Here is an 11,920-nt window from a genome sequence, read left to right on the forward strand (position 1 = left end):
GTAAATATTTTGACTTGAAGAAACCGTTTCCAACTCAGGTTTCTCCTATTTACTCTTATATTATGTTCCCACTGAATTTCACCTGACTGACTGCCTTGGTCTGGGGTGGTTTGTTTCACCGTATCTGACATGCTGACAGGACTTACCTCATATGTTCCTGTTCATACTGACTCAAAGTTTTCCTTCATATCTGCTGGCTTAGCTGAGGTCCGAAAGATTATTATTACTGATAGACGTGTCCTTCTCGATATTGATTCTTAATGGAGATGTCATTCCAGTATCGAGTACCAAGAATATTCCATGGAGTGGGGAACACATCTTCCCGTGGAACAAATAATTTCTTATATCCAGGCATTGGACTGCTTGAATATCTAGGCATACCTTCTGGGCTCAAAACAATGATAGGAATCATACTTGTTCTTCTAATGGATTCTGACATTTTGCAGGAGTTTCTAACTTATCTTGACTGGCTTCACTGTCTTGCGTATCCAACCTGTACCAAAAGTTTGATTGTCGCTTGACGTGATTGATAGAAAAATTGCACCATCACTTGATGATCACATTTGTAGGCTTGACTGGCGGTGATCTTGGGAAAGAATCTTGTTCACACAGGCTATTCTTTAATTGTTTCCCATATGCTAGAGCACGGGCTTTGTGGCTTGTTTATTAATACTAGGATCACTAATTTTGCTGGTATATCCATGTGGGTACAGCCTGTGCGATGCTTCAGCATAATTGCCGAGGTCAATATGTCGAGATGTCCTGCGGTCTGACTTGACAAACTTGGGTATACAATGTTGACAGTTTTGATCATAAACTGTGGACTGAGCTGGTTGACTTGATATGAGGTCCTTACTATGATGGGGTAGACCTCTTAGGCGTATCTCCATTTAGGTTTGATGTGGAATAAGACTATCTTGGGCATACATACCACACTGCTCACACAATAATCTTCATACCTGTATTGTCGATCATTCTATTGCATTATTATTTTCATCATCTGGATCTTTAACTGAAAGAGCGGGGCCTTGTATACCGTTGATTATTTATGCGACCCTGAGTACTGTCATGTTCAATATCTTACAATCATACCTTGGTCTTGTTCAGGTCTTGAGTTTCGGGATATTTATCTGGTTCACGTGTGCTTATACAAATCTCATTACTGTTGTTGACTATGCCAGACAGTGATAGGGTTAATAACATCACCTTATGGGATGTGCAGGGCTGATCTTGATATTTACTGCCAAGATGATGTCTCAATATTGTCTTTCCTTAAGACTTGTCGATTCTTGCATTCCCCACTGGTTTTCTGTCTCTTGAATAACCGGTGAGGTTGTCAAATGCGTACCATGAATTCTTCCTTGCGTGAAAGACTTGCATGAACTTGGCAATATACTCACTGTATGAAGAAATATCTGATTCTCAAGGTATGCCTCGGTTCTGACTGATTCTTGTTCCTGACTTAACTATTGCAGATCTGCCACTTGGACACACCGCCGTATGCTGACAACTCGTAGTTTAATATCTTGTACCAGTGTCGTACTGAAGAAGGCTTGGCAGATTGCGTTGGAAGCTATCGGGATATCATGCTGAGGAAGCCTGGATGGCTTGTACTCGAAGCTTGCGGCGGCTAGCTTGCTAAGGAAGACTTACTGATGCAGCCTGAGGAATCTTGCCTTGTACTCTTCGCTAATAAATTATGCATAAGGACTGGACTGATTTTCTTTGTGAATGGAATATATATATATTCTTGTCATTCTGGCAGCTGATTACTTGCATGACAAGAATTGTCTGACCGTCCTTGTTGAATTCATTTCATATTTGAACTGACTTCGGGGTGTTGCATGTTTCAAATATGATTCATGACAGAATCAATCATTGTGTACAGACCATACCTTTGACTTGAAATGCATTGTTGGACTTGGATCAAATTTTGTTCTCCCGTTGGTTTAATCATTGCTGCAATAAAGATGGATCTCTGACGAGTACTTGTTACTGAAAGTCTGAGCAGAATATACTTGTATTCAGACCGGATGTCTACAAATGTTGTCGGCTGAAAATTTCATTGCTTTTAACTGAGTTCCATGGTGTATATCTGCACTTCTCACGACTTCTTCTAATCGGTGGCGGTTGATGAGCAATTTCCATAAGGGGTTAACACTGAAGATTCAGAGCAAAGAAGCATGAGAAAACGATCGATTGCAATAAAGCACACAACAAACAAGCTACAAAACTACTCCACACCGGCACACACAAGCAATGATACGACAACAGATGCACATGCACTACACAAAGTACTACACCCTACACTTGAGAAAACGCTCAGGAACTGACGAAGAAGCTAAGGGAGTAGTGAGTGGAACTGCTGACTCCGAAACTCCGGATGGATGAGGCGAAGGGGTTGGGGAAGCTGGCAGAGACTGAGGTAGGGAAGCACCAACCAATCTCCTGGCTCGAATGGCATCACGGACTAACTCAGAAATAAGAAGACACTCGGCCGTCATGTAACGGGACATGGCGAGGATTGACAGGTGGGAAATGGATTCTCTTAGGATTTTCGGCGATGGTGGGATAATATTGATAAGCACTGTTCTCTTGCACCATGCTCTCTTGATGACGAAGACTGGTGATTCTTGCCATTGCTACAAGCTGAACTGCACGCTCGGGAGTAGCGTCGTAACCACCGGGGAAACTGTAGGTGCGCTTACCAACAGGAATCAGGGCTGACAGATGGTCATGAGCAACATATTCCAGAATTCTTCCTCTGGCAGAAAACGGGAATACTTGATAATGGCGTGGATCTCCGCGGGGATAAATGGTACACCACATATCGCCAAGGAGAGCGGCAAAGCTGAGAGGTGCAGGAGTGGGGCTGAACACAATAGGAACAACACCGAGAGCTCTGGGAAGGGCACTGAACTCATGGAAGTTGACCACCATCTACGCACGGAACATGGGTTAGGTGTAACCTAATAAGACTTTATGCAACAAACAAATGCAACAACCAGATGCAGCAAGCAAGGGCAACAACCAGACCCTATACTACCTTTTTGTAACGTTCCGACGGACTAGAACACTCTACAGCCAGACCTGCTCTAATACCAAGCACTGTGGCACCCTGGCTCAGAGAAACCGAACGCCCCGTATTCCAGCCCAGAGATCAAGGTGAAGTCTTCTGGAATACGACATTTCTTAGCATAGAACAAACCAACTCTCTATTACAGCACGAATATGAATATAAGGCCTCTGATATTACAATGAATAACATCAACATGGCGACGCTACGCCAACCACAATTGCTCAATGCAAGCAGCATAACAACTCGAGGCAGCGGAACAACTACTGGCAGCAGAACAGCGAATAGCGATGATGGACTCCAATCCCCAGGGACTCTGGCTGGAATGTTTATCCTAGCTCACGAACACAGGAACCACACCAAACAAGCAAGCAATCCAGGCATGACCTGCAAACTGGCATGAAACACTAGGTCAGTACATTGAATGTACTTGCAAGCTCACAATAACCAAAGGCAGTCAAGACAAACAACAACATGGCATTAGCAGGTTAAAGCAATCATGAGCATGATACTAACAGAACAACATGGCATGCACCAACTGAACATGATACGGGTAGAACAAGCATAGCATGAGCATATGAACATGATGATACTACATGCAACAGGTTATAACATTATCATGCACCAACTTACTCTACGCCGGTTACCTTGTAACCAACACATGCACCAACTTACCAACCTCTGTATCCTTGATACCACCGTGATCATCTCGCGATCACATATAACTCAACCAACTTCGGTATCCATGATACCTCCGTGATCCTCTCTCCATCACATATAACTCAGCAAACTTCGGTATCCACGATACCTTCGTGATCATCTCTCGATCACAACCAATCTCTTTCTCATCATCGAACCGGGGTTATTATTAATCAAGCCCTTACTATTACCATTGGCTCATAGTGTGACCGACTACGAACTGGGCCCATATCCGCGAGCACGGCTATCGATAGATTTAAACACACACTCTGTAGAGGTTAGTACATTGTACCCACACCATGGAATCCATGGCCTCGCAATCCCATTCGTGTGGACCAACGACATTCTGACAAAACTGATCTATTGCCCATGACACTCTCCCGGCCACTCCGACCAACTCCCCTCTAGGCTAAGTCCTGGGTGGACCTGTGTTGACCAATGACACCCAACGACCACCGTCATGGCAGAACAATAAACAATAAACGGCCACAGAAAAGCAAAATTCAAATCAATAAATCCAAGAAAATCAAAGGAAAAAAGAAAAGGGCAGAATCCAGGATGTTACAAGTTCTCACACACTTCTCTCATCTCACGTTTGGTAGCAAATAGGACTAATTTTTTCATGTCGCTCATCGTGGGGGCACTCTATTTTGGCTTGTGGTGCTCACTCTTTTTTTGGTGGTTCGCTCTCTGACTATTCTCTCCATGATGGGTGGCTTGCTTGTCGGTGATCACTTGACTTGGAGACATAGGTCGTAGCACGTACTCCTTTCCTTTCATCTTGAAGCTATAGTGATTGGTTTGTCCATTGTGGATGATGCCTCAGTCAAATTGCCATGGTCGTCCAAGAAGGAGATGGCAAACAGACATCAGAACGACATCACACTCCAAAGTGTCTTCGTATTCTCTGATCTTGAAGGAAACTTGCACCATATGCTCGACTTGGATAGTACCGGAGCCACTTAGCCATTGGATCTTGTAGGGGTGTGGGTGCTTCATCTTGACCAATTGGGGCTTGGAACATAGCTCTTCACTCGCCAAGTTATGGCAACTCCCTCCATCGATGATGACATTCACGGACCTTCCATTGATGTCGGCCTTGGTGTGGAAGATATGGCATCTTTGGTCTTCGTCTTGTTGATGTTGAAGAGTCAAAACCTTGGAGACAACAAGAGCGGGATTGAATCTTCGTCACAGAAGACTTGATCATCTTCATCTTTGTTCACTTGCTGATGCATGGCCACTTTCTCAAGGGCTTCCATTTCCTCTTCGCTCATGGAGTCATAGGTTTCATCATCGGTGAGGATCATGGTGCGCTTGTTGGTGCACTCGAAGGACTTGTGGCCTCGGCCGCCGCACGTGAAGCATTTGATGGAACTTGTCTTGATGGTCTCATCCGGTGGAGTTGTATATGATGAAGCCCTTGGCTTGAAGTTACTTGTAGTAGGAGGACGACTTGAAGTTGTCGAAGTCTTCTTGTAAGTTGACTTGTCGCCGTTGCTTGGTGAAGCTTTTGTCAAGGTAGAAGTCGTTGGAGTCATTGAAGCTTGGGTGTTGGAGAAACCGTAGCTCTTGGAAGAGTAATTGGCGTACTTGAAGTCATCTTGCACTTGTCATTCTGCCTTGGTAGCTTGATGCACTAGCTCTATGAGGTTGGAGTAAGGTTGGAAGTCGACAATCTTCTTGATAGGATGATTGGTTCCATTCAAGAAACGGGCCATACTTTGCTCATTATCTTTCGTGACATTGGCTCTTATCATGGCGTTCTCCATTTCCTTGTAGTATTCTTCAACACTCTTTGTTCCTTGCTTGAGGAGTTGGAGTTTCTTGAAGAGGTCGTGGTTGTAGTATGTTGGCACAAAGCATGCTCTCATGACATCCTTCATTTGATCACATTTGGTGATTGGTGGTTGATACGTCTCCAACGTATCTATAATTTTTGATTGTTCCATGCTATTATATTACCTGTTTTGGATGTTTATGGGCTTTACTAAACAATTTTATATCATTTTGGGACTAACCTATTAACCAGAGGCCCAACTCAAATTGCTGTTTTTTTGCCTGTTTCAGTGTTTCGCAGAAAAGGAATATCAAATGGAGTCCAAACGGAATGAAACCTTCTGGAGAGTTATTTTTGGAACAAACGCAATCCAGGAGACTTGGAGTGGACGTCAAGATGCAAACCAGGAAGCCACGAGGCAGGAGGGCGCGCCCTAGGGGGTGGGCATGCCCCCACCCTCGTGGACCCCTCGTGGCTCCCCTGACCGACTTCCTTCACCTATATATATCTACGTACCCCAAAAATATCCAGGAGCACCACGGGACCCTATTTCCACTGCCGCAACCTTCTGTACCCGTAAGATCCCATCTTGGAGACTTTTCCGGCGCTCTGCCAGAGGGGGAATCGACCACGGAGGCTTCTACATCAACGCCATAGCCTCTCCGATGAGTTGTGAGTAGTTTACCACAAACCTTCGGGTTCATAGTTATTAGCTAGATGGCTTCTTCTCTCTCTTTGAATCTCAATACAATGTTCTCCTCGATCTTCTTGGAGATCTATTTGATGTAACTGTTTTGCGGTGTGTTTGTCAAGATCTGATGAATTGTGGGTTTATGGTCAAGCTTATCTATGAGAAATATTTGAATCTCCTCTGAATTCTTTTATGTATGATTGGTTATCTTTGCAAGTCTCCTCGAATTATCAGTTTGGTTTGGCCTACTAGATTGATCTTTCTTGCAATGGGAGAAGTGCTTAGCCTTGGGTTCAATCTTGCGGTGTCCTTTTCCAGTGACAGCAGGGGCAGCAAGGCACGTATTGTATTGTTGCCATCGAGGATAAAAAGATGGGGTTTATATCATATTGCTTGAGTTTATCCTTCTACATCATGTCATCTTGCCTAATGCGTTACTATGTTCTTATGAACTTAATACTCTAGATGCATGTTGGATAGCGGTCGATGTGTGGAGTAATAGTAGTAGATGCAGGCAGTAGTCGGTCTACTAATCTTGGACGTGATGCCTATATACATGATCATGCCTAGATATTCTCATAACTATGCACTTTTCTTTCAATTGCTGGACAGTAATTTGTAACCCACCGTAATACTTATGCTATCTTGAGAGAAGCCACTAGTGAAACCTATGGCCCCTGGATCTATTTTCCATCATATAAGTTTTTGATCTACTTTAGTTTGCATTCCTTACTTTCCAATCTACATAATAAAAATACCAAAAATATTTATCTTATCTTATTATCTCTATCAGATCTCACTTTTGCAAGTGGTCGTGAAGCTATTGACAACCCCTTTATCGCGTTGGTTGCGAGGTTCTTGTTTGTTTGTGTAGGTACGAAGGACTTGGAGTGTAGCCTCCTACTGGATTGATACCTTGGTTCTCAAAACTGAGGGAAATACTTATGCTACTTTGCTGCATCATCATTTCCTCTTCAAGGGAAAACCAACGTATGCTCAAGAGGTAGCAAGAAGGATTTCTGGCGCCGTTGCCGGGGAGTCTATGCACAAGTGAAGACATACCAAGTACCCATCACAAACTCTTCTCCCTCACATTACATTATTTGCCATTTGCCTCTCGTTTTCCTCTCCCCCACTTCACCCTTGCCATTTTATTTGCCCTCTCTTTTCTGTTCACCTTCTTCTTGTGTCGTTGCTCGTCGTCATGGCTAGCATCCTCCTATCATCGTTAGTACTCCCGATCACGAAGTTCTTAATTTTAAACAAAGGGTGGGAGAAAATATAAAAGATGCTTGGCATAGAATTTGCAATGCTCAAAATAGATCTACTAGGAAGCAACCTACTTCCGTTCTTCTTTGCAATTTTTATGTAGGCATTACTCTTTGGAATAGATGCATTCTTGAAACCATTACCGGAGGGAATTTTTTGGGTAGCCATACTTTTGATGCTTATAATGCTATGTTAGATTTGTTTGGTCCACCACCTCTCTTGGTTAATGGAACTATTTTAACTTTAGAACATGTGATGCAAAGGCTTGAAATTATTGAAAATGAAGTTGCCACTGTTGAGTTAACTGAAAATTTGGATAAAAATATCCACCACCAAATTACTCAATATGTATCTAAGGTTGGAGTTACTCTGATTTTTTTAAAGAGAATGAACCCATAGTTAACGAAAGAATAGATCAAGATTCTACAAGAATCAGTAAACTTGAGGACATTATTACCAACTTAGGGTCTGCCTTTTCATCCGTGAAAAATACTCCAATTCCTCCTACCAAAATTTCCAAATTAATGTATGTTCCTCAAAACAAGGGTGAATTTTCTAGTAAGGAAAATGCGGATCTCAAATCAATAAGTGTTCATCCCAACTTTTTCGCTTTCATTAAGGAACCTTTTGCTATAAACGAATCTCTTGATTTCTTGCCTAGGAGTTTAATCTTTACTAAAAGGAAAGAAACTCCTAAGGTCTATAAGTGTTCTATTGAAGAATTGAATACCAAAGATGGCAATACTTAGATCTATTCTCGCTTTTATGCCTAGCTAGGGGCGTTAAATAATAGTGCTTGTTGGGAGGCAACCCAATTTTATTTTCGTTCCTTGCTTTTTATTCCTGTTTAGTATTAAATAATTCATCTAGCCTCTGTTTAGACGTGGTTTTATGTTTTAATTAGCGTTTGTGCCAAGTAGAACCTTTGGAAAGACTTGGGTGAATTTTTTTATCTTGCTGTAAACAACAGAAAATTTAGCACTCATGAAATTAGTTGACATGTTTTACTGGGGAGTGATTTTAGGTTGATTATTTTTGCAGATGATTAATATACAAATTCCTCACGTCCACCAAGTTATTTCAGAATTTTGTGAGTTACAGAAGTATTCAAAAGTTACAGATTGCTACAGGATGTTCTGTTTTTGACAGATTCTGTTTTTCTTGTGTTGTTTGCTTATTTTGATGAATCTATGGCTAGTATCGGGGGGTATGAACCATAGAGAAGTTGTAATACAGTAGGTTTAACACCAATATAAATAAAGAATGAGTTCATTACAGTATCTTAAGTGGTGGTTTTTCTTTCTTGCACTAACAGAGCTTATGAGATTTTCTGTTGAGTTTTGTGTTGTGAAGTTTTCAAGTTTTGGGTAAAGATTTGATGGACTACGGAATAAGGAGTGGGAAGGGCCTAAGCTTGGGGATGCCCATGGCACCCCAAGATAAATTCAATTACAACCAAAAGCCTAAGCTTGGGGATGTCCTGGAAGGCATCCCCTCTTTCGTCTTCGTCTATCGGTAACTTTACTTGGGGCTATATTTTTATTCACCACATGATATGTGTTTTGCTTGAAGCGTCTTGTATGATATGAGTCTTTGCTTTTTTGTTTACCATAATCATCCGTGCTGTACACACCTTTTGGGAGAGACACACAAGATTCAGAATTTATTAGAATACTCTATGTGCTTCACTTATATCTTTTGAGCTAGATAATTTTGCTCTAGTGCTTCACTTATATCTTTTTAGAGCATGGCGGTGGTTTTATTTTGTAGAAATTAATGATCTCTCATGCTTCACTTATATTATTTTGAGAGTATTTTAGAACGGCATGGTATTTTCTTTGGTTATGAACTTAGTCCTAATATGATGGGCATCCAAGTTGGGTATAATAAAAACTATCATATAGAGTGCATTGAACACTATGATAAATTTGATACTTGATAATTGTTTTGAGATATAGAGACATGCTTACTTGTTAGTATGCTTGAAGTATTACTATGTTTATGCCAATATGAACTTTTATTTTGAATCATTTGGATCTGAACATTCATGCCACAATAAAGAAAGTTACATTGAGAAATATGCTAGGTAGCATTCCACATCAAAAAAATCTGTTTTTATCATTTACCTACTCGAGGACGAGCAGGAATTAAGCTTGGGGTGCTTGATACGTCTCCAACATATCTATAATTTTTTATTGTTCCATGCCATTATATTACCTGTTTTGGATGTTTATGGGCTAAACTAAACACTTCTATATCATTTTTGGGACTAACCTATTAACCGGAGGCCTAGCCCAAATTGTTGTTTTTTTGCCTGTTTTAGTGTTTCGTAGAAAAGGAATATCAAATGGAGTCCAAACGGAATGAAACCTTCGGGAGAGTTATTTTGGAACAAACGCAATCCAGGAGACTTGGATGGACGTCAAGAAGCAGACGAGGAAGACACGAGGCGGGTGGGCGCGCCCCCCACCCTCATGGGCCCCTCATGGCTCCCCTGACCAACTTCCTTCACCTATATATTTATCTACGTACCCTGAAAACATCCAGGAGCACCACGAAACCCTATTTCCACCGCCGCAACCTTCTATACCCATGAGATCCCATCTTGGAACCTTTTCCGGCGCTCTGCCGGAGGGGCAATCGACCATGGAGGGCTTCTACAACAATGACATAGCCTCTCCGATGAGTTGTGAGTAGTTTACCACATACCTTCGGGTCCATAGTTATTAGCTAGATGGCTTCTTCTCTCTCTTTGAATCTCAATACAATGTTCTCCTTGATCTTCTTGGAGATCTATTTGTTGTAACTCTTTTTGCGGTGTCTTTGTTGAGATCTGATGAATTTTGGGTTTATGATCAAGTTTATCTATGAGAAATATTTGAATCTCCTATGCATTCTTTTATGTATGATTGGTTATCTTTGCAAGTCTCTTAGAATTATGAGTTTGGTTTGGCCTACTAGATTGATCTTTCTTGCAATGGGAGAAGTGCTTAGCTTTGGGTTCAATCTTGCGGTGTCCTTTCCCAGTGACAGCAGGGGCAGCAAGGCACGTATTGTATTGTTGCCATCGAGGATAAAAAGATGGGGTTTATATCATATTGCTTGAGTTTATCCTTCTACATCATGTCATCTTGCCTAATGAGTTACTCTGTTCTTATGAACTTAATACTCTAGATGCATGCTGGATAGCGGTCGATGTGTGGAGTAATAGTAGTAGATGCAGGCAGGAGTCGGTCTACTAATCTTGGACGTGATGCCTATATACATAATCATGCCTATATATTCTCATAACTATGCAATTTTCTATCAATTGCTCGACAGTAATTTGTTCACCCACCGTAACACTTATGCTATCTTGAGAGAAGCCACTAGTAAAACCTATGGGCCCCGGGTCAATTTTCCATCATATAAGTTTTCGATCTACTTTACTTTGCAATCTTTAATTTCCAATCTACATCATAAAAATACCAAAAATATTTAACTTATCTTATTATCTCTATCAGATCTCACTTTCGCAAGTGGTCGTGAAGGGATTGACAACCCCTTTATCGCGTTGGTTGCGAGGTTCTTGTTTGTTTGTGTAGGTACGAGGGACTTGGAGTGTAGTCTCCTACTGGATTGATACGTTGGTTCTCAAAACTGAGGGAAATACTTATGCTACTTTGTTGCATCACTCTTTCCTCTTCGAGGGAAAAACCAACGCATGCTCAAGAGGTAGCAAGAAGAATTTCTGGCGCCGTTGACGGGGAGATCTACGCACAAGTCAAGACATACCAAGTACCCATCACAAACTCTTCTCCCTCGCATTACATTATTTGCCATTTGCCTCTCGTTTTCCTCTCCCCCACTTCACCCTTGCCGTTTTATTCGCTTGTCTCTTGTGTGCTTGTGTGTTGGATTGCTTGTCACGATGGCTCGAGATAATACTAAATTGTGTGATTTTTCCAATACCAACAATAATGATTTCCTTAGCACTCCGATTGATCCTCTTACCGATGCTGAATCTTGTGAAATTAATGTTGCCTTGTTGAATCTTGTCATGAAAGATCAATTCTCTGGCCTTCCTAGTGAAGATGCCGCTACTCATCTAAACAACTTTGTTTATTTGTGCGATATGCAAAATAAGAAAGAGGTGGATAATGATATTGTTAAATTGAAGCTATTTTTGTTTTCACTTAGAGATCGTGCTAAAACTTGGTTTTCGTCTTTGCCTAAAAATAGTATTGATTCTTGGAATAAGTGCAAAGATGCTTTTATCTCTAAGTATTTTCCTCCCGCTAAGATCATCTCTCTTAGAAACGATATTATGAATTTTAAGCAACTTGATCATGAACATGTTGCACAATCTTGGGAGAGGATGAAATTAATGATTCGCAATTGCCCTACACATGGTTTAAATTTATGG

The sequence above is a fragment of the Triticum dicoccoides genome, chromosome 1B (genome assembly GCF_002162155.2).
Source record: "Triticum dicoccoides isolate Atlit2015 ecotype Zavitan chromosome 1B, WEW_v2.0, whole genome shotgun sequence".
NCBI lineage: Eukaryota > Viridiplantae > Streptophyta > Magnoliopsida > Poales > Poaceae > Triticum > Triticum dicoccoides.